This window comes from Petaurus breviceps, unplaced genomic scaffold (genome assembly GCF_028583685.1).
Source record: "Petaurus breviceps papuanus isolate PSGF00001 unplaced genomic scaffold, PetGlider_PUasm1.0 90769, whole genome shotgun sequence".
NCBI lineage: Eukaryota > Metazoa > Chordata > Mammalia > Diprotodontia > Petauridae > Petaurus > Petaurus breviceps.
Genome location: NW_027187341.1, coordinates 4,061,222 through 4,082,793, shown reverse-complemented (window position 1 = coordinate 4,082,793; position 21,572 = coordinate 4,061,222).

Below are 21,572 nucleotides of genomic sequence, written 5' to 3'. Positions count from 1 at the left end.
TTTGCTTGGCTAATTCATGGTTCCTCATAGAGTTATTTGTTTCCATTTGGTTGATTCTAGTTTTTAGCAAATCATTTTCCTTGGTTAATTTTTGGAGCTCCTTTTCCATATCATAAACTTTTCTTTTTAGAGAGATGTTTTCCTCATTGTAATGTTTTTATAATTCTGCTATTTTGGTTTTGAGAGAATTATTCATTTGTCTTCTATCTCTCTCATTCGGTTTTCAAAGTTCCTTTTGATCTCATCTAGGAGAGCCTTCTGTGCTTAGGACCCATTCCCTGTTGATGTTTCAGCTGTGGGTGTGAAGTCCACATTGTCTCCCTCTGAGTTTGGTTCCTCCCTCTGAGGATAGTACCGTGTTTCCCCGATAATAAGACCTATCCCAAAAATAAGCCCTCCCCTTACTGTGTAAGATTCCTCTAAAATAAGCCCTCCCCCAAAAATAAGCCTTATTGAGATTGCTACTGTAGTGAAGGTGATCCCCTGCGCTACATGCTACATTACGGTACCCTCTGTATGCACCCCCCCCCCCCCCCCCCGGGTGAAACACATGCCGCGCTCCAAGCTGCATCCAATCAGAGCTGCAGCAGTGAGTGCATCATCCTGTTCTTCCCCATTGATTTGCTTGCTGGCACCATTAAGAGCAGTGCCTTGGAGGAGAGCTGAGGCAGGACAACATAAGCCCTCCCCTGAAAATAAGCCCTCTGGTGTTTTTTTTTCCAAAAAAATAATAATAAGACAGTGTCTTATTATCGGGGAAACATGGTAGGACTCCAGAGTCTTTGTCTTTGTATTCTGCTTTCTACCCATTTTGAGGCAGGGCCCTAGCCACACCCTTCCTCTAGGTATCCCAAGCCTTTACTGTAGAAGGTTTTGCCCTGAGGTGAGAGTTACTGTGTTTTAAGGGTCAGAGGCAGGGTTTGGAGCAAGTGAGGTTCACTCTGTCATCCTGGTCTTTGGAGGTACTGAAAGGGGCTTTGTTTTTTATTTCTGGGCTATGAAGTGGTAGCCCAAGGAGTATTTGCTGTCCAGGACAGGGGCCGCTGTATTTTCTTCTTACCTTGCTCTTTCCTGTCCCAGCCCTTTGGTGATAGGCCTGGTAGTGGCCCTTGTGGTTGGTGGGAAGACTTGCCCTCTGAGTTGATCAGGCCCCTTCCCAGCCTGCGTCTGCTGGCTGCGCCTTCCGGGCCTGCCTCTGCGTCTGCCGGCTGTGCCTTCTGGCCATAGTGCACATAATTAATGGGTCCAAAGGAAGGCAAAAATCAGATTTGTTCTTTCATATTTGGAACATTTAAGTTATTCTTCAGGTGCAGTCTCTGCCTGGTCTAGGATGGGTGGGGAACCTATGTCCTTGAGGCCACAGTGATCCTCTAGATCCTGAAGTGTGGACCTTTCACTGAATCCAAACTTCATAGAACATCTAACCTGTACTAAGGACTCCTCTGCTTATCACAGCATTCATCTGACATGAAAACTAGAGCTCTGGAGCAATGACTCTCTGAAGCTATGTGGCTCTAGCATTTTCCCTCCCGGGAATTGAATCTCTGTCCCAAGTTCTCATTCTCTCTCAACGTCCAACTCTATTGCCTCCCTTTTACAACATCACAATTGGTCGAAACTTTTACAACATTAGAGTTGGTTGAGACCTCAGAGTCCATCTAGTACAAACTATTCACAAAAGAATGACTCACTATAAAATATTTGATTGGTTTTCCTCCACCTTCTACTTCAAAACATGCAAGGAGAGGAACAGAAAGAACATAATAACTCTTGAGTTAAATATTCCACTTTTCAGAGCTCTAATTGTGAGGAAATTTTATTTAAAGAATCCCAAATTTGCAGTGAATAGAGCACCAGCCCTGGAGTCAGGAGCATCTGAGTTCAAATCTGGCCTCAGACACTAAACACTTACTAGCCATGTGACCTTGGGCAAGTCACGTAACTCCAACTGCCCTTCCAAAAAGCAAAAAAAAAAAAAAGAATCCTAAATTTCCCTCTTTGTGCCCTGTACCCACTACTTCTAGCACTTCTTTTTAGGGTCAAATGAAGCAAGTCTAGGGTATATATGCCTACTTCTTTCTACCTTCCACCAACTTTTTTTTTAAAGCAATCGGGGTTAAGTAACTTGCTCAAGGTTACACGGCCAGTTATTATTTCTGGGTGTGGTGCCAAGTATCTGAGCCCAGATCTGATCCAGGTCATCCCGACACTGGAGCCAGCGCTCTTACTCGCTGAGCCACCTGGCCGCCCCTAAGCAATTGGGGTTAAGTAACTTGCTCAAGGTTACAGGGCCAGGTGTTTCTGGATGGGTGCTAAGTGTCTGAGCCCGGGATTCGATCTCCAGGTCTTCTCAACACTGGAGCCGGTGCTCTTACTCACTGCGCTACCTGGCCGCCCCCTTCCACCAATTTTTTGATTCATTTTATATATAGTTTTTGTTATTTTGAACTTGATAAACATAGAAAACATGACCATTTCTATATTAAGAAAACCACAAAAAAATGTTTGAATATGAAACCACCATTTTCTTGCATTCAGCTTTCATTTGTTCCCAAATTTATGTGATAAATTCAATGTCTTAGTTTCCAAGTTGTTTTGGTTTGTCTGCATCTCCTAAATTTTCTTCTGTTCTCTGTGGATTTTAAAATATACTAGGTTGACTCTTTTTTTCTTTTCCTTTTTTCTTTTTTTTCATATAATGGTCCTAGTGCCCTATTCCTCCTCAAACCTCTCCCATCAAAAATAACAACTTTGTTGGATATGGGCATAGTCAAGCAAGACATATCCACACATGGGCCAAGTCTGTGAATATATAACTCAATCTATACCTTGAGTACTTCTCTTCTCTTGTCAAATGCAGATAGCATGTTTCACCATTCACCTTCTGAATTCTGTGATTGGCCATTGTGTAATCAGAGGGGTTTTTTAAGTCTTTCAATTCTTCAACTCACCTTTTCACCATCCAATCTTATTTTATCTTCAACTCTTTTCTGTGGTCAACAGCCTCTTAGATATCTATACTGAATATCCAAAAAAAGAAGTCATCTTTCTCATTAAAATTGGCCCCTCTCCAAACTTGCTTGTGTCCAGGACCTTACCATCTTCCTAACCACTAGTGTTTTTACCTCTGAAGTTATCTCTGACATTTTCTTCTGCTTAACCATTTCCCCTATGTCAATTAGATGTCAAGTCCAGCTAATTCCATCTCTACCACATCTCACTCCCATCCATCTTCTCCTTTTCACCCACATAAGATTATCACCTTCATTCAGAATCTTATTAACTCAATTTCCGTTTCTTTAATATTTTGATGAAATGAATGGGCTCTTGAAGGGGATAGGTGGAAACCTTCTAAAGAATGAAGAAAAAAATGAGAAATTAAGAATGCTGAAGATAACCATCTCTTCATCAGCTCATCCACAGAGTCAATACATATTTCTTGAGCACTTAATGCATAGAATATATTGTGCTGCATTTCAGAATGTTCCTAGAGTCAATGGTGTTTATTTACCTTAAACTTTAAATGGACAGATACAGAAGAACTCTTTTGGTACAGAACAGTTCTGCATTTTTGACTTAATGTCAACATATCTACTGTATCATATTACACGCAAACACTGTGATCACTGAGTACTTTTTTTTGTTTTTCTTTTTGGAGGGCAATTGAGTTTAAGTAACTTGCCCAAGGTCACACGGCTACATTTGTTGTTTGTGTGTGTTAAGTGTCTGAGGCCAGATCCAAACTCACGTCCTCCTAAGTCCAGGGCCAGAATTCTACTCACTGTACCACCTAGGCTCCCCGATCACTGAGTTCTTAAAGACTTTTGTTGCATTACTAAAACCTTTTCTCCCTAGACTTCAGCAGTGCACTCTCACTCTTGCTGTTCCTTAGACCACTAGGAAGTAGTCTTGAGAAATTTGAATAACCCCTTCCAGGTACCTTAAAGGAAATTTCAGGGGAATTGAAGACATAGAAAATGTTGTGGTTATTATTATTATTATAATTTTCCCTAAACCTCTAGACCCTTGGGAAGTACTGAAAATGGCAGGAGGTACACCACTGGGGAATGGAGAAAGAAGATATGAAGTAAAATAAATCACCATATCATCCCATGGAAATAGGAGCAAGACCCACTTATAAAACATGTTGACATTGATTCTCTAGATCCCTTAGAGACTTCTTGTGATTCAGATCTATGATCATTGAAAATGCATTACAAAATAATGTTCTGAAAAAGATGCATCTGGAAGCATGAAGCAGATGGGACAGTGGGTCTAGCAATCAAGCCTTGCTCCTCTGCAAAAGGAAAAGCCTTCTAGACACTGTGGAATATTATAGGTGAGAGCTGCAGGTAACAATTAGGACAGTAAAAGATGTCATGAATGACAGCAATGACTAGTGAAAACTGTGAGAGCAGCTACAGGGATGAGTATTAAGGAGAAGCAAAACTTCATAGGCATCCAGAGGAGTTACTTAAGGAGCATCTATATAGAGGAATAATCCCTGAAGACCCTTTGTTGGAGTCTTAATCAGAACAGAATTATAAATGGCTAAGGCCTATGGAGGTAGCATCAGATGTTGATGGGTATTGTTAATTTCTATAGACCCTGAACTGAGTCACATATATTTCTTTTATATCTCTTTTTTTTTTTTTGGCTTTTTGGAGGGGAGAAGGCAGGGTAATTGGGATTAAGTGACTTGCCCAAGGTCACATGGCTGGTAAATGTTAAGTATCTGAAGCCAAATCTGAATTCAGGTCCTCCTGACTCCAGGGCCTTTGCTCTATTCACTGTGCCACCTAGCTGTCCCTCTTAATATCTTTTAAAAAAAATATTATGCGTCTTATAGGCCTAGGGTGGGGGAGAGTCTGATATTGAAATTCACACATTACCTGTTTGGGGGCATTGAATCAAAGAATTTCCATCAATCTGTACCTGGAATTTTTTGATCAAAGGGAAGTAATATGACACTTTATTTTTTAAGTGTCCAATGTCTTAATAAAGAAGCTCATTTCTAGAGGACTAATCATTTGAGGAATCATTATATCCAAGGCCCTGGTACCAAATCAGTACTCTGGTACATTCAACTACTCTTTCAGGTACCTGAAAAAGTTAATAAACTTTTAATGAATAATGCCTAGCTAATGTCTAAAGTTTTACCCTATTGGACTCGGTGTTCATTTTGTTGTCTAACTATATTTTATTAAGTATATTATACTTAATTTAACTAGTGTATAAATTCTATTTATTTATAAGTTTATTCAATTTATCCTATAATCTACTAAAATATATTATTTCTGATGTTATCTGTTTTGCTACTTAGGGATCTCTAGATAGAGTACTAATTTTGATATCACTGAAGTGGAAAAATCATGGGATTTTAATTGGCAGGACCTGTGCTTTAATCTTCCTCCATATTAGTGTTAGACTACATAGATTAGTGCCAGGAACTGGAGTGGCTAATCCACAGGGAGTACACTTTGCCTGGTTAAAAAGTGAAACAAAGGGAGTTAGGTACAATGCTGAAAGCCCTCTGGGATTGTCTCCTGTAGCATTCTCCAGGCTGTCTACATATGCAAGTGTTTCAAATGTATTAAGCCCATGGACAGATTGTCAACATAACTCCTTCAATCGTTTCAGTGCAGATGATACAAATTAAAAAGCAGGAAGAATCTGGAAAACAGACAAATTCATTAACGGAATGACTCACATTTCTTTTCCAATAGCCACGTTTCTGTTCTATCTTTTGGCAATGTAGGGATAGACTTGCAGTGAAAATGAAATCCTCTTTTATGTCTCCTTATTGAGTACCACAAAGAAATCCACTGTAAGACTCTGTCTATATGCACAACTGATTTTGACTAAATTGACTGGTTCAAAATCATTCTTATTTTCAAGAGCAGTATCAAATCCTGAAATAGGAGCCTGGCTGAATGGAAGCTGGATTATACTGAGACAATTGAGTTCTTCCACTACAGACACAAGGAATTTCAGCTCGTTCAAGTTTAAAAAAAAAAAAGACATTCCTTTCTTCCCTTGAAAGTGCTGTAAATAACTGGCCTTGGAGGCTGGGCATCACAGGGATGAGGGTGAGCATTTATGAAACAGCATATGGAAGCAGAATTGTTAATAAAATGGGGCTTTTTTTATCCTGTCATGAATCACAGAGCTGAAAGTATGTTCATTTAGTCAGCTTTCCCATTGAAAAAAATCAAAATAGCTGCCCAAATTCTTGACACCCTAAGGCGCCTTAAAGAAATGAGACAAAACCTCCCAGTCTCACCGTTCTTTAGAGAACATGAAGACATTTTTGTCTCCAAATCAAGATGAAAGTGGCCCTGTGATAAATTAAAAGTCTCCTGTATTTTACCACAAGAGTATGACAGTGAGACATTATGAGTTCCACAGCTTGCATACAAGTCCCATAAACAAGACTGCATTGCTCATGTAGGTGACAGAGCCTGTCAAAGAGAACACAGTTTACTCTATACTTGTCATACTCCAACCTTGCACAGGGGAACATGGTCTAAAAAGCCATTCTTCGCTGATTTCTAAAAGCATTATGTAAGTTTCTTTGCACTTTCATTCATTTTAATAAAGTAGCGCTTGCCGAGACAGTTTAAAAAAGCTTGTAAGGGATCACTTGCAAGTTGAATCCAGTCCTAAATTTAATCATCAATTATCTGTAACTGTGCTTTGCACTTTCCCAACTTCATTTCTTTGCTCTCTTCTTTTACCTCTGTTTTCACCAGCAATAAATAAATCACTTGACCCTGAACTCACTCAAATGACAGCTTGTATATACTTATTATTTAGCAGCTTTCTGTTCCCTCTAATTGACTGAGTTTGTTCCACCAATAGAGATCATTCTTTTATGTGTTTTAATGAGTGCCTCCAGGCTCTTGCTTGGACCCTTTCTGTACTTTGGGAACAAAAAATCTGGCGTTTTTGTGAGGTCTAGACTTGTGGTGTCATTGCAATAAGAGTGGGGGGTGGGGAGGGGGTGGGAGAGGGGGAGTTGCATCATTTTTCTGTTGTCTGCAAAGCTTGTGAATGCTGGCAGCTCCGGCACTCACAGACACATGCACATTTTAACACAAGCAAAATTCCTTCCTATTAAAGCAGAGATGATTGTAATGACACACCTCTTTGCACTACATCAGTTGGGATTTTATGATTTCCTGTAAAGTTTCATGCTTAATGTGTCCTTCTTTATCTGTACTTTAGCCAGAAACAGCTGGAACAATAACAATGTCACATTAGAGCTACAGAGAAACAAAGTTTCCTCTGGTTCAAGTGTTTTAAATTTCAAGTTATGAATAAAACTTCCATCTTAAACTGTAGTTTTTGCTCTCAGCATGATCTTGCTTGATTTCAAACATTCTCTATCAGATTTCTCTGTTAGATTATATACTGTGGCTTTCATGCCATGTGATCTTTATGTGGCCAAAGCATCAGAAAAGTCCTTTTTAAAGCCTATACCATATGCTGCACGAAAGGACTCCACTGAGCTGATTAACATAGAAATAGCAAATTCTGTTTTTAATCATAGGCTTTGGAGATGGAAGAGACCTATTCATCCTGTCCATTTTCCTGCCAGAGGGAGTTGTTACCCCATCCATAGTGTGCATGTATATATGCGTATGTGGGAGGTATAAGTATAATAAAGTGAGTGAGAGAAGGAGACCCACAGAGGACAAAAGACAGTGAAAGGAAGGGAAGGAGACAGGGAGTAAGAGGAAAAAGGAGAGCCAGATGGAGAGAGTAGAAGTGATTCTTCAAATGCAAAGACTATATTACTATAGAACACTTTCTTGGAGAGTACCCCTTCTGTAATGAGGAATTCTCACACTTAGGTTGGGGGTGGGACATGACTGCTACCTCAGTTTCTAGGGTCTGTCTGTTCTCCTGAAAAATATAGATCACAAACTCTCACCAGGATGTTTTCTATTAACAGTCTTGCCAATAGATCTAATTAGTTCTAAGAAAAGGCATTTACCATGTGTAGTAAGAATAGTAAGCACAAAAACAGTCCATTCATCATCCCGGGGCTGCACTCTTCCTCAAATACATAGTGTCGATAGGAACAACGGGAGCAAGATTAGAGTGGAGTGGAAGCGAGGCACTCATTTAGGATACATGTATATCAAAGTCAACTTACGACTCCTAGTACTGTCAGCCCTTGAAAACCTTTATTTCTCCATAGTGTTCTCATGCTGGGTTCTCACATTCTAATTCTTTTTACAACCAGACCCTGAATTACTTTGTCAAACTCCTATAGTTTGACACAAGGTGACTGTCACTGTATATATGTTCTGTCTGGATTTTGTTTCTCTACTCCCTGCTGGATGCAGGCTGTCCTAATTGTCTACCTTTTCAAAGCTCTGTAGCCAATCTGTAAGAGGAGGGGGATAGTGAGAGGGGAAAAAAATCATTCTTCCACCCCAGGGCTTATTAAACAACAACTCTGAGCTTTGACTGCCTAGAGCTTTGCAGGAAATAGCTATTTGATGCCCCCAAAGTCATGACTAATCTGTTTTCTTAGCTAATCACATTATTGACTCAATAAGAGAGGTATTTGCACCTCATAAAAGAATCAAGGCAGAGATGCATCTCTGTGTTCATTCTAACACTCCATTAATGCCATGTGATTTCTTCTGTTACTATCCTAATTGACCTGGGTCAGGGGAGAATTTCTTTTCCCTCTATCACATGGGGAAATGATAATATGTGATTTTAAAAATCAATAAATCTAGGAAAGGAAATCATGGGAATATGGTACTCTCCTGGAATCAGAAAAATTTGTGTTCGACTCTTAGCTCTATATCAGCAAGTAACCAGGATGGCTGCTAACACAGGTTCTTTGACCTGCTTTTCTAAAGGAAAGCAGCTCAAAGGGGGTTAACAATCTTACTTTAATCAAACATAGATATCATTCACTTAGTTCAGGGGAAAAAGTCAGCACCCTGAACTTCAGAAAACACAAACGGAAACTACAAGCAGACAAAAAACACACAGAGAACATAACACAATTTAAGAGACCCACAAACAGGGCTTCTAGCTATCTGACCATTACATCCATACAGTATTAGTTGCCAAAGAAAGAAGCACCAACATCTGGGTTTTCAAAGCCAGGGGGCTCAGAAGTAGCTGTCTAGAATTTTATCTGGTCAAATCACACAACTCTTCCCAAAATGAGCCCCAAAGGAAAACCTCACCTCTGTGAGTCTATATAGCCCTCTCCAGGGTCAGAGAACATCGCAACCTTCATGACCCACTCCCTAATTACAAAGTAAAAAGGTGTGGGTCTTCCTGAAAATCAAGCCTCCCCTAAGCAAGCTTCTCTTGTTGGATTCCTCATGAGGCCCATTAAAGGGTAGGGAAGATCTCCAAATTCCCTAGGCCTACTAAGGGGCAAAGAAGATCTTCAGATTCCCTTACCATTACAAGTTCTTATACCTTAGTTATTTATCTAGGACATATTTTAACACCCCTGTCCACTTTCTGAAACATTACATTAGGTGTAAGTAGCAATTGCACCATCAGACACACCATGAGAATTCATTACATCAATGAAATCACAGATCTGCACACACATGCATACACACATAACTACAACATGTTAGCAAATTAAGAACATCACTAAAACATGCACCAATTTAACTTTTGCAACTTCAAGCATTCATGTGATTTTATTTAACTTCATGTCGACTTTTGCTTTGGCAACAGCACCCATTGGAGGCTATGTGGAATAGAGGGGGAAAAATGAGAAGTATGATGCGGGAAAGTTTGTGCAGGAGTTGGACTCCTAGTAAGTACTTCACTGCTCTGGTTCACCTTACCATTGCAAAAGAGCTCTCCATGCAAAAATGCCAATCTTGCCATCCATTGAAGCCTCAAGGTTAAACATCAACTCACCTCTGCTATGTTCCCATGCTCCAAGACCTTTAAGAATCTCAAATGTGGAAGCAAACATTACTACCAGGTTATTTCAAAATGGTGCATCATTCACAATCTCCAACACCATCCTCTAGGAAGGACAGAGTGTATGAGATGATGCTGAGACCTCACAAGATTTTGAATTTTCTGAAAGCAGCAGTTAAAGTCTCAGAAACCTCTCCCTTGGTTTTCAGAGGCTGGTCAAGGTAATGAGGTTTACAGAAAAAAAAAAAAACATACAATACAATGCCCTCACATTGCCATCTGATATAAGAGAAGGTAAAATGCAAGTTAAATGTGTTTTAGTTTCAAGAATGTTATTTGCTGTACATTATTTATGGTACTGCAGATTTTTTGCACTAATATCTTTAAAAGACTTTTAAATGAGATGTTATCACAAAAGTTCACAGAATTCTAGAGAATTGTTAGTGAGAAAAATGTTTTGCATGTTACCAATTTTGTTTTGTTGACTGTATTTTATAGGTTATTTCATGGTTTCTGTGTTAAGAAAAGTACATATTATCAGAATTGGTTTTTTTTTGTTGTTTTTTACAATGTATAATGAAGAAAAGTTATATCTTCAGCAAACTGTAATGAAAGATTACAGTTTTTGGTGGTGGCAGGAACCTAACCCCCTATTTCCCATAGATTCATTGTATCAACATTTGTGTTTTTTTTTTAACTTTTGCATCGTTTTCCAAAAACAATAGCCATAGAAAGTTGAGGATTGCCTGTATTTGTAAGTGAAATGGTTTCAAAACAATTCTTTACTTAATCCAAAAATATTTAAAATGAGCCAAGACTAAACATTTGAGTGAAGTAAGTGAAAGCATTCTCATAAAATGGGGACAGTGCTCTAAACTCAAGCTGGGCTTCTGCTACAGATAGGCCTAAGTTTTGCTTTCCTGTAAACCACCTTATTTCTGCAAACCAAAACTTTCCCCTGCTATGCCCCACTACCAAATAAGGTATTAAATGTTTTCATTGGTTGACGATTGTTTCCTTGTTCTTTTTATCTGGGGTAGATTCCCACACTAAATTGTGAAGCTAAGCTTCACAATAAGGGTAAGTAAGGTCAGTAGAAGGGGTTTATTAGTGTTAAGGTATATAACCACATTTTGTTTTCTGTAACTCGCCTCCTTCCACTAGTCCATCCTAGTAGAAGGGATACCCCTTTCTTGTGAAAATTGAATAAATGCTTCTGTTCCTATCTTGAGAAGCCTCTGAGTTTTTTTATTAAAATTTGGGTAGGGATTTTCCCACATACACCTTTTACCTAGAACTAAAAAGTAATATTAGAGAATCATCAATTCCTTGGAACAGTATTTTATATCACTAATTCTTGTCAGAAAAATAACCATAATATTTTTCATGTTCATGTAGCATTACTGCATATTTTGAAATTATAGAATTAATTAAACTGTGATCATTTTAAGATGAATGCTATTCAATGCTTACACCTTAAACCTTCAATGGAACTTTGATCTTATCAGATTAGAATGCTTTCTATCCTCAAACTTATTTCTTGATATCCCTATCCTCTTTCTAGACTTAGATTAAGTACCACCTCTTTTACAGGCCTTTCTGGATTTCCTATTAGTGTTCACCACCCTTACTCCTTACTCAGTTGTTAGTATGTTATCTCTCTCTACATTATGGATATATACATTATTAAGGGCCAGGACGGTTTTTGTTTTATTTTCATTATTATTGCTTTATTTTTGTATTTGTATCCTTAGTGCATAGAACAGTGACTATAACATGGAGTATACTTGATAAATTCATTTTGATTGACTATTAATTTTGGTTTGGATATAGTTATTAAGAAGGGGAGGATACATATATGGCTATATAGGAGGGCATATGTGCATATAAATACATATGTGAGTGTCTGTATATATGTGTACAGGTATACATAGACAGAGGGCACAGGATCAATTCAATAGGAAGGGATGATATCTAGAAAATAAAATTAAGAGGTGAGAGAGGAACATAATGAGAGGAGATAGGGGAGAGACAAAATAGGGTAAATTATCTAATATAAAAGAGGCAAGGGAAAACTTACAATGGAAGGAAAGAACAGGAAGGTAAAAGGCAATGGGTCAATCTTACTCTCACTGAATTTGGCTTAAGGACGGAATAACATACACACTAAATTGGGTATCTTACCCTATAGGAAAGTAGGGAGGAAGGGGATAAGAGGGGGTATGATAGAAGGGAGGGTAGATTAAGGGTGAAGGTAGTTAGCAGCATACCCTTTTGAAAAGGGATAGGGTCAAAGAAGAGAATAGAACAGGTGCGGGGCAGGATAGGATGGAGGGAAATATAGTCAGTGTTTCACAATATATCCACTATGGAAATGTTTTGCATAACTACAAGTGTATAACATATATTGAATTATCTTCCCAGTACGGGTGGGTGACAAGGGAAGAAGGGAAGGAATTCAAAGTTTTAAAATCAAATGTTTAAAAAATTGTTATTATTATTTTTAAATACAACTGGGAAACAAGATATACAGGCACTGGGGTATGGAAATCCATCTTGCCCTACTGAAAAGTTGGAGGGGGTATGGGGAAGGATATAGGAGAGAGCAGATTGGTGGAGGGAGTATTCAGTGGAATCGCTGTTTTGGGGTGGTGGGTGGGGGACAGATGGGGAGAAAATTTGTAACTCAAAATCTTGTGGAAATGAATGTTGTAAACTAAAAATAAACATTAAAAATATACATACACAGACACACAAAGAAAAATGCATGCTCTGAGTGAAAAGTAGCGTCTTTTAACCTTAGGGTTCCTTAAACTGGATAGCTTTGCCTGGTCCCCTTATTTACTTGAAACTTTGGCCTAGGTAAGTTAAAAAAAAAGAAGAAAAAAGGAATCCATATAGAAGACCTGTGGTATCTTGGAACCAAAGTGTTTCTAGCACCACACATAGCAGCTCTTTTTGTGGTGGCAAAGAATTGGAAATTAAGGGGGTGCCCATCAATTAGGGCATGGCTGAACAAGTTGTGGTATATGCATATTATGGAATACTATTGTGCTATAAGAAGCTAAGAGTTCTCTTTTGGGGATCTTTTTCAAGAAGTGATTGGTGAATTCTTTCAATTTCTATTTTGCCCTTTGGTTCTAAAATATCAGGGCAAGTTTTCTTGAGAATTTCTTGAAGGATGATTTCTAGGTTCTTTTTTTTAATCATGGCTTTCAGGTAGTCCAATAATTTTTAAATTATCTCTCCTGGATCTATTTTCCAGGTCAGTGGTTTTTCCAAGCAGATATGTCACATTGCCTTCTATTTTTTGGATCTGTTTAATAGTATCTTGATTTCTCATAAAGTCATTAGCTTCCATTTGCTCCAATCTAATTCTGAAGGTATATTCTCTTTAGTGAGCTTTTGAAATTCTTTTTCCATCTGACAAATTTGACTTTTTAAGGCATTCTTCTCCTCATTGACTTTTTGGGCCTCTTTTGCCATTTGAGTTAATCTATTTTTAAGGTGTTGTTTTCTTCAGTCAGGTTGTTGACTCTCTTTTCATGATTTGCTTGCATCATTCCCATTTCTCTTCACAATTTTTTCTCCACTTCTCTTGCTTAATTTTCAAAATCCTTCTTGAGCTCCTCCATGGCCTTTAACCAATTCATATTTTTCTTGGAAGCTTTTGGTGCAGGAGTTCTGACTTCGTTGTCTTCCTGCCATTCCATACTTTGATTCTTTTTGTCCCCAATAAAGGAATCTAAGGTGTGATTGCTGATCTTGCTTTGCTTCCTTTGCTTGCTCATGCTGCCATTCAATCACTTCACTTTTGAGCTCTTTGACATAGTATAACTCTGCTTCCAGAGAGGATAACTTTGTCCCAAATTGCTGAGGTTTCCATAGAGCTATTAGTTGGGTGCCCTCTCTATAGCTCCCACAAGCTCTGGCTCACTGGTCACACACCCCAGGACTTCTACCCAAGACAGCAATGGAGATCCAAGCAGGTTAAAGAAAGAGTGATTACCCCTCAAACTGGTTGCTTGGTCCCCCTACAATGTGCAGGCCAGATGCTCTGAAGCAGTCATGTGGAGGCTGCTGCAGGACCACTGTACCTCTGCTGCTTATTGCCTTCTCACCTCAGGGGCAGTGGCCAGATGTGCTCCTCCATCTTCCCCTGTTCCAACAGAGTTCCACACTGACCTTTTACTTTGTCTTTGGCATTAATGGGTTGATAATTCTGAAAACCATCACAGCTGCTGGTGATCCACTCTCATGAAATCCACTCCAACTGCTGCTGGTCGGGCCTGCCCTGGGTCTAAAACCACAGGCTCATGTGGGGCTGGGTTTGGATCGTAGCACACTGTGATAGACCCTTCCTGTCCACCTGCCAGGCTGCCTTCAACAGCAGATTTGTTTCTCTCTGTCTCTTTGTGGGTTCTGCAACTCTAATATTTGTTTAGAGTCATATTTTATAGGTATTTGAGGTGGTTATGGGGGGAGCTCACAGAATTTTCCTTCTTCTATGCTGCCATCTTGGCTCAGCCCCCATATTTGAGCATGCATTTTTCTTATTTTATTTTTTTTTGCTTTCTCATTATTTTAAAGAAATGTCTATGGTTTGATTAATTTTTAATATGTCACAAATAAATTATATAAGCTTTCTTTCACTCAATCTCAGTCCCTTGCTTGGACTAACAGGAAAATGGTTCCTTACACTTTGGTTTCTCTCCTCAAGCTCTGGCTGATGGTTGTCAAGTTTTTGTAATAGCAATTTGAGTAGCACAGAAATTGAAAGTAAGAAATTGTAAAATAATTTACACAAAGTTAAGGGGCCCAAAATGGCTCCTTCTCTGCAATTTTTTTTGACTATTTCTCTTGTGAATAAGGAAAAGAAAATCTGGGAGTGAAAAAAAAAAGATTGACAAATGGGAAAACAACTTCCTTGCTGGATCAATGAAATGGGGAAAACAAAGATAATGTTAACTGGACTCTTGTTCCTTGGCAGCCATAGGGACTGCTGGTCATTGCCTACTTCTTTTTTTTTCTCTTTTTCAACCCACCTTCTCATTTCTTCTCTTAAGTCTGAGGCCAAGAGCAAGATCCCAAGGAAACTTTGGGTAGTGTCTGCTATCCTTTAACCATATAACATAGTAATGACTTTGGAGGCAGAACAAACATAGATAAAATGGGCATTTGCTCTGTGTGAGCAGATTGCCAATCAACATCATTTTGTAATCCTTGGTGATTCTTCCCTTCATTCTTCCATCTATAATAAGCTAGAGACATTCGTTTAGGCCATTCTTACATCTTTTACATCCCAATAGGACTCTTGACACCTCTATTTACTATCCCTCATTTATCTTGCATGACTCCTCTATCACTCATCACTTTGTGAACACAAATTATCAGTGGGAATATGCCACAGGCTATTTGATGTCAACCGAGCATTTCTCCCTTGCCCTTTAGGTTGCCCATGATTTTGAATCTATAGAGATTTTGGTATGTCAAGTATAGCATTGCTTTAGAGAAACTTTATTTTGATAAGATGGGTCTTTGTTTTCAGGAATGGTATGGGAAAGAGCTATGCTTTGGGGTCAAAGAACCTAGGTTCTAGTCCCATTTCTGACACTCTTCTGTGTGGCTTTATAGAATCCTTTAACCTCCTGGGTCTACCCTTGTTACTATTACCCTCCTCCCTCACACTCTTCCCCATTACTTTCTTGTAGGTCAAGATAGATTTCTATACCCCTGTATATTTTATTAACCAGATGCATGGAAAAATAATTTTTGGACATATATTTTTTAAAAACTTTGAGTTCCATATTCTCTCCCTTCATCCCTCCCCACCCACCCCCATTGAGAAGACAAGCAATTCAATATAGTTTATACATATGTAGTTATGCAAAACTTTTTCAAAATAGTCATATTGTAAAAGACTAATTATATTTCCCTTAGTCCTATCCTACCCTCCACTTATTCTATTTTATCCTTTCTCTCTATCCCTTTTCAAAAGTGTTTGCTTCTGACTGTCCCCTCCCCCAATGTTTCCTCCCTTCTATCACACCCACACCCATCTTTTCTCCTTCCCCCTTACTTTCGTGTAGGGTAAGATACCCAGTCGAGTGTGTATGTTATTCCCTCCTAAAGCCAAATCCAATGAGAATAAGTTTGACTCATTCCCTTTCACCTCCCCCCTCTTCCCCTCCACCTTAACATTTTTTTCTTGCTTCTTTTCTGAGATACTTTACTCTATCCTATGTCTCACCCTCTCCTTTTCCCATTATATTGCTCTCTCACCCCTTAATTTCATTTTTTAGTTATCATCTCTTCATATCCAATTTGCCCTGTGCCCTCTTTATGTGTGTATGTACAAATATATATTCCCTTAGACTACCCTTATACTGAGAAATGTCTCATGAGTTGCAAATTTCTTTCTATGTAGGAATGTAAACAATCCAACTTTACTAAGTCTTTTATAGTTTCTTTTTTCCATTTACATGTTCATGCTTCTCTTGATTCTTGTATTTGAAAGTCAAATTTTCTATTCAGCTATGGTCTTTTCATCAAGAATGCTTGAAAGTCCTCTGTTTGAATGTCCATTTTTCCCCTAAAGTATTATACTTAGTTTTGTGGGTAGGTGGTTCTTGGGTTTAATCCTAGTTGCTTTGACTTCTGGAATATCATATTCTAATCCCTTTGATCCCTTAATGAAGAAGCTGCTAGATTTGATGTTATCCTGCTTGTGTTTCCACAATATTCAAATTTTTCTTTCTTGCTGTTTGCAATATTTTCTCCATGACCTGGGAACTCTAGAATTTGGCTACACTGTTCCTAGGAGTTTTCTTTGGGGGATCATTTCAAGAGATAATTGGTGAATTCTTTCACTTTCTATTTTACCCTCTGGTTCCAGAATATCAAGGCAGTTTTCCTTAATATTTTCTTGAAAGATGATTTCTGGGCTTTTTTTTTTTTGATCATGGCTTTCAGGTAGTCCAATAATTTTTAAATTTTCTCCCCTGGATCTGTTTTCCAGGTCAGTTGTTTTTTCAATGACATATTTTAAATTGTCTTCTATTTTTTCATTACGTTGGTTCTTTATTATCATTTCTTGATTTCTCATAAAGCTATTAGCTTCCTTTTGCTACATTCTAAATTTGAAGGAATTATTTTCTTTGGTGATCTTTTGGATTTCCGTTTCCATTTGGCCAATTCTGCTTTATAAAGCATTCTTCTTCTCATTGCCTTTTTGGACAGCTTTTAGCATTTGGGTAAGTCTATTTTTTTAAGGTGTTAGTTTCTTCAGTATTTGGGGGTGTCTCCTTTAGCAAGCTGTTGACTTGTTTTTGTTTTTTGGAGGGGGTAATGCAGGTAAATTGGGGTTAAGTGACTTGCCCAAGGTTGCATGGCTAGTAAGTGTTACATGTCTGAGCCAGATTTGAACTCAGGTCCTTCTGACTGCAGGGCCAGTGCTCTATTCATTGTGCCACCTAGTCACCTCTGTTTACTTTGTTTTTCATGATTTTCTTACATCGTTCTCATTTCTCTTCCCAATTTTCCTGTACTTCTCTTACTTGATTTTCAAAATCCTTTCTGAGTTCCTCCATGGCCTCTGACCAATTCGTATTTTTCTTGGAGGCTTTGGATGTAGGACTTTTGACTTTGCTGTCTTCTGCTTTTGATCATCTTGTTACCAAAGTAAGATTGTGTAGTCTCATTTTTAATCTGTTTACTCATATTTCCAGGCAATTCCTTGACTTTTGAGCTCTTTGTCAAGGTAGGCCTCTGCTTTCAGAGTGGAGAATGCTCTGTCCCAATTTTCAATGTTTTACATGGCTGTTGTCAGAGCTACTTCTAGGTACCTGTAAATTTTCAGTTCTTCTAAGGTGGTATAATCAAAGGAGAGGTGATTACTCCTTTCCTGGTTTGTATTCTGGTCTGTGAATGACTACAAGCACTCTTTTCTACCTTAGAACTGTGATGATTCCCTCTCCACAACCGCCACAAACTTTGTTACACCAGTGCTCCACCTAATCCCAAGACCACCACCCAAGACTGTGACTCATATCCAAGCAGGGCAAAGCAAGAAAATTCTGCCTCAGTGCCAGCAAAGAGGTTCCTGCAGTCACCCTCTGGTCAGCTGCTTAATTCCACCACCATTTGTGTGCCTGGAGCTCTGGAAGCAGCTACTGTTGCTGCTACTGCTGTTGCTGCCATCTCCTGTCACCCAGGGGCTAAGGCTGGACGAAGCTCTTCTCTCACCTAGTCTGACAGTTTCCCCACTGACCTTCTACTTTGTCTTTGGCATTTGTGGATTGAAAATTCTGGAAACCACCAAAGCTACCAGTGATTCAGTCACCTGAGGCCTGCTCTGGCCTGGTCTGTGCCAGCTCAAGCCAAACTGTATTGTGCTCTGTTCCCAGCCTGGTGTGATGGAACGTTCCTGTCAGCCTTCCAGGCTATCTTGAGCTGGAGAGGGGTTTCACTCTGTCATTTTGTGGGTTCTGTAGCTTGATAATTTTAAAGTAATTTTTTTATAGAAATTTGGAGGGGTTTGGGGGAGAGGTCAAATAAATTTCTGCTTTTACTCAGCCATCTTGACTCTGCCCCACCCCCACCTTGATGTTTTAAATTTGTGTGTATAACAATTTTCCAAAAGTCATTCTTTCTGATCTCTTTCTATTTGATTTTCTGCCCAACTCACCTCAAAATGATAATGCCTCTGTGCTGGATTTACAGTTTTTGTTTTAAAAGTTTATCCTTATAAAATTATCATTAGACATTCATTTAGGAATTTAATTTTTAGGACAGGCTCTGTGAATACCAGCCTATGGTATTCTAAAATAAAATTGTGGGCCTTTTAAATGTATGTAATCTTGGAACTAAGAGCAAAATGTCTAAAGTTTCTAAGGGTAGGCTCATGCTGTGATCTCATTGGAACAAATTAACATAGCATGGAACCATAAACACTGTTAGTCAAATTCTCTGTGTTCCTAAGAAATGATAGGGTCATAGAGTTAAAGTTAGAGGGGAACAGGGAGACCTTCAGCCAGTCCTCTCATGTTGCAGATAAGAAAACTAAGACTTGGAGAAGTTACTGATTGTCTCAGGGTAAAAACAAAAACAAAACAACAACAACAACAAAAACTAGTGTGTGAGATAGTGTTTTAATGAATATCTTCCTGACCAGCACTCTAAACTCTGAGACATCTAAGAACTTTCAAGTTGTTTTTTTTTTTGGAGGGGCAATTGGGGTTAAGTGACCTGCCCAAGGTCACACAGCTAGTAAGTGTTGTGTCTGAGTCCGGATTTGAACTCAGGTCCTCCTGACTCCAAGGTTGGTGCTCTATTCACTGTGCCACCTAGCCGCCCCTGAGAAGTACTTTCAAAACCATTTAGAATCATTTAACAAATGGGAAAACTGAATCCCAGATGTGTGATTTACCTAACGACACAAATCAAGTTAGGGTCCTAATTGGGGCTAAAATCCTACAATGGTTACTGTTATGTTTTTTTTTTCAAATATAGCATGGTTCTAATATATCAGGTGTTAATTGGTTAACCAGTCTTATTAGTATTTTACAATTAGGGAAATTGGGTATGTAATATTTGAACAGCATAATGAAGAAAGAGTTTTTGGCAAGTCAGAAAAAAAGACCTATTTAAAAGTAAAATGGTCTGATTTTGCATGTTATTGTTTTGTTTGTTTTCTTTTGTTTTTCCAATTATTGGTAGTCTTGTTGCAAACGTTGGATGATCACTTTTCTGGTGTATTAAAAAGAATTATTTTTCAGGTCTGAAGTGGATTAAATGCAACTGAAGTTCCTTCCAACTTTGGCATTTTGTGATTCTATAATCACATTATTTGAGGCCATATTATACCAACCAGAATAAACAGGAATTTTACAGACAAATTTAGTGAAGAATAACACTGTTAGTGGTGCTTAACACAGTACGGGGCACATAGTACACACTTAAGTAATGTTTATTGATTGATTTAAAGACACTTTTAGAGGAAAATGCTGCAGTAGGTTGGCAAGAATCCTCAGTGTGTTTAGCATATTTCTTTAAGGTAATTTTATTCATTTTTCTAAGGTTATAATATATGTGATGATTGGATCATAGGCTTAGATCTGCAAGGGACCATAGAGTCCACACCAGTCCCCATTTAATAGATGTAGAAACTGAAGCACAACAGTGAATAAAGGACCAGCCCTGGAGTCAGGAGGACCTGGGTTTGGATCTGTCCTCAGACACTTAACACAAAAACTAGCCGTGTGACCTTGGGTAAGTCACTGAACCCCAATTGTACTCAAAAAAAAAAAAAGAGAAACTGAAGCACAAGAAGTTAATTTCCTTGCCCAGGATGACAGAACTAGTATATGTCTGAGGCAGGTTTTAACTCATTTTGACTCTATGTCCAATGCTCTATTTTTATTTGTCAACCTAAAAAAAAAAAGCAAACCTGAAATAATTAAGCTAATTTCCCCCCAAAATAACTTTGCTTAAAAATGATAGATAAAATTCCATTTGTGAGGCTATTCTTTTTTTTTTAAATAAAAAAAATTTATATTTGGTGTACTCTGTTCAAATGCTAATGGGAAGAATCATCTGTTATTAAACTCCAAACAAAAAAATGATTTATATGTCGGAATATCTGAATTTTATTATCTGGCTTTGCCATTAAATATGTGATTCTAGTCAAGTCATTTGTCCTCTCTGGTCTTGTTCCTCATCTGTAAAAAGGGGATTAGACTAGATGATTTCCATCATCTTTTCCATATCTCAAATTTTATGATGTTATTGGCAATATAGAGTTTATTAACAGTTGACTTTTGGAATCAAAAGAGAGGGCCCTATTTATCCAAATTTAACTGCATAACTTTTATATTAAATTGAATTACACATTGAGAATGTTCTGCTACATATTTACCTATTTATGAGTTTTAGCTTGTTTGTGATATGTTTGCTGCAAAAATCCAGTCAGGAGCTGGGCAGCTCTGCTAGAACTACAGGCTAACCCTGAGTGCTCACTCCATTCACTTTGAACCCTTGTCTAAGGGACACCATCATATATCTCCAGTTATCAAATAATTCAGGTGCATTTTTTTAATGTACCAACACAGAATAAGAACACACAATGTACTTATGACTCCACCTGGCATAAGTTCATTAGATAAGAAAGTATGCCCATTTTGTAATCATCCCCTTACTGTTTAGCCCTCAATATTTACACTTATTTATTCATCACTGACCCTGGCATAATCCCCATCATATTCCCTAAAGGACCAAGTGTGATCAGATTGCATAGGGTGTCACTGTATAGATGTAGATGTCAAAATAGCCAGTGGGCATGTGTGTGTGTGTGTGTGGGGGGAAGTTATTTACATGATATTTACACTTTTTTTTTAAGTAACAAATGGAATTCAAAAGTGAAACAATAAACTTCCTAATGGAATACAATTAGCAGACTCCTAAAGGGAAAGTAAGTAAATAAATAATGCAGAAATCCCTATCACTTAGGGCTAGATTAAGTAGTACATGAAATTTATTTTTAAAGTAAGGTCTGCATGTGTACTTGGACCTAAAACTTTTTAATTTTGGATTTCTCTCTTCTGCTCCTAATTCTGGGAGAGCTTGAGGTAGAGAAGAGAAATGTTAAAGGT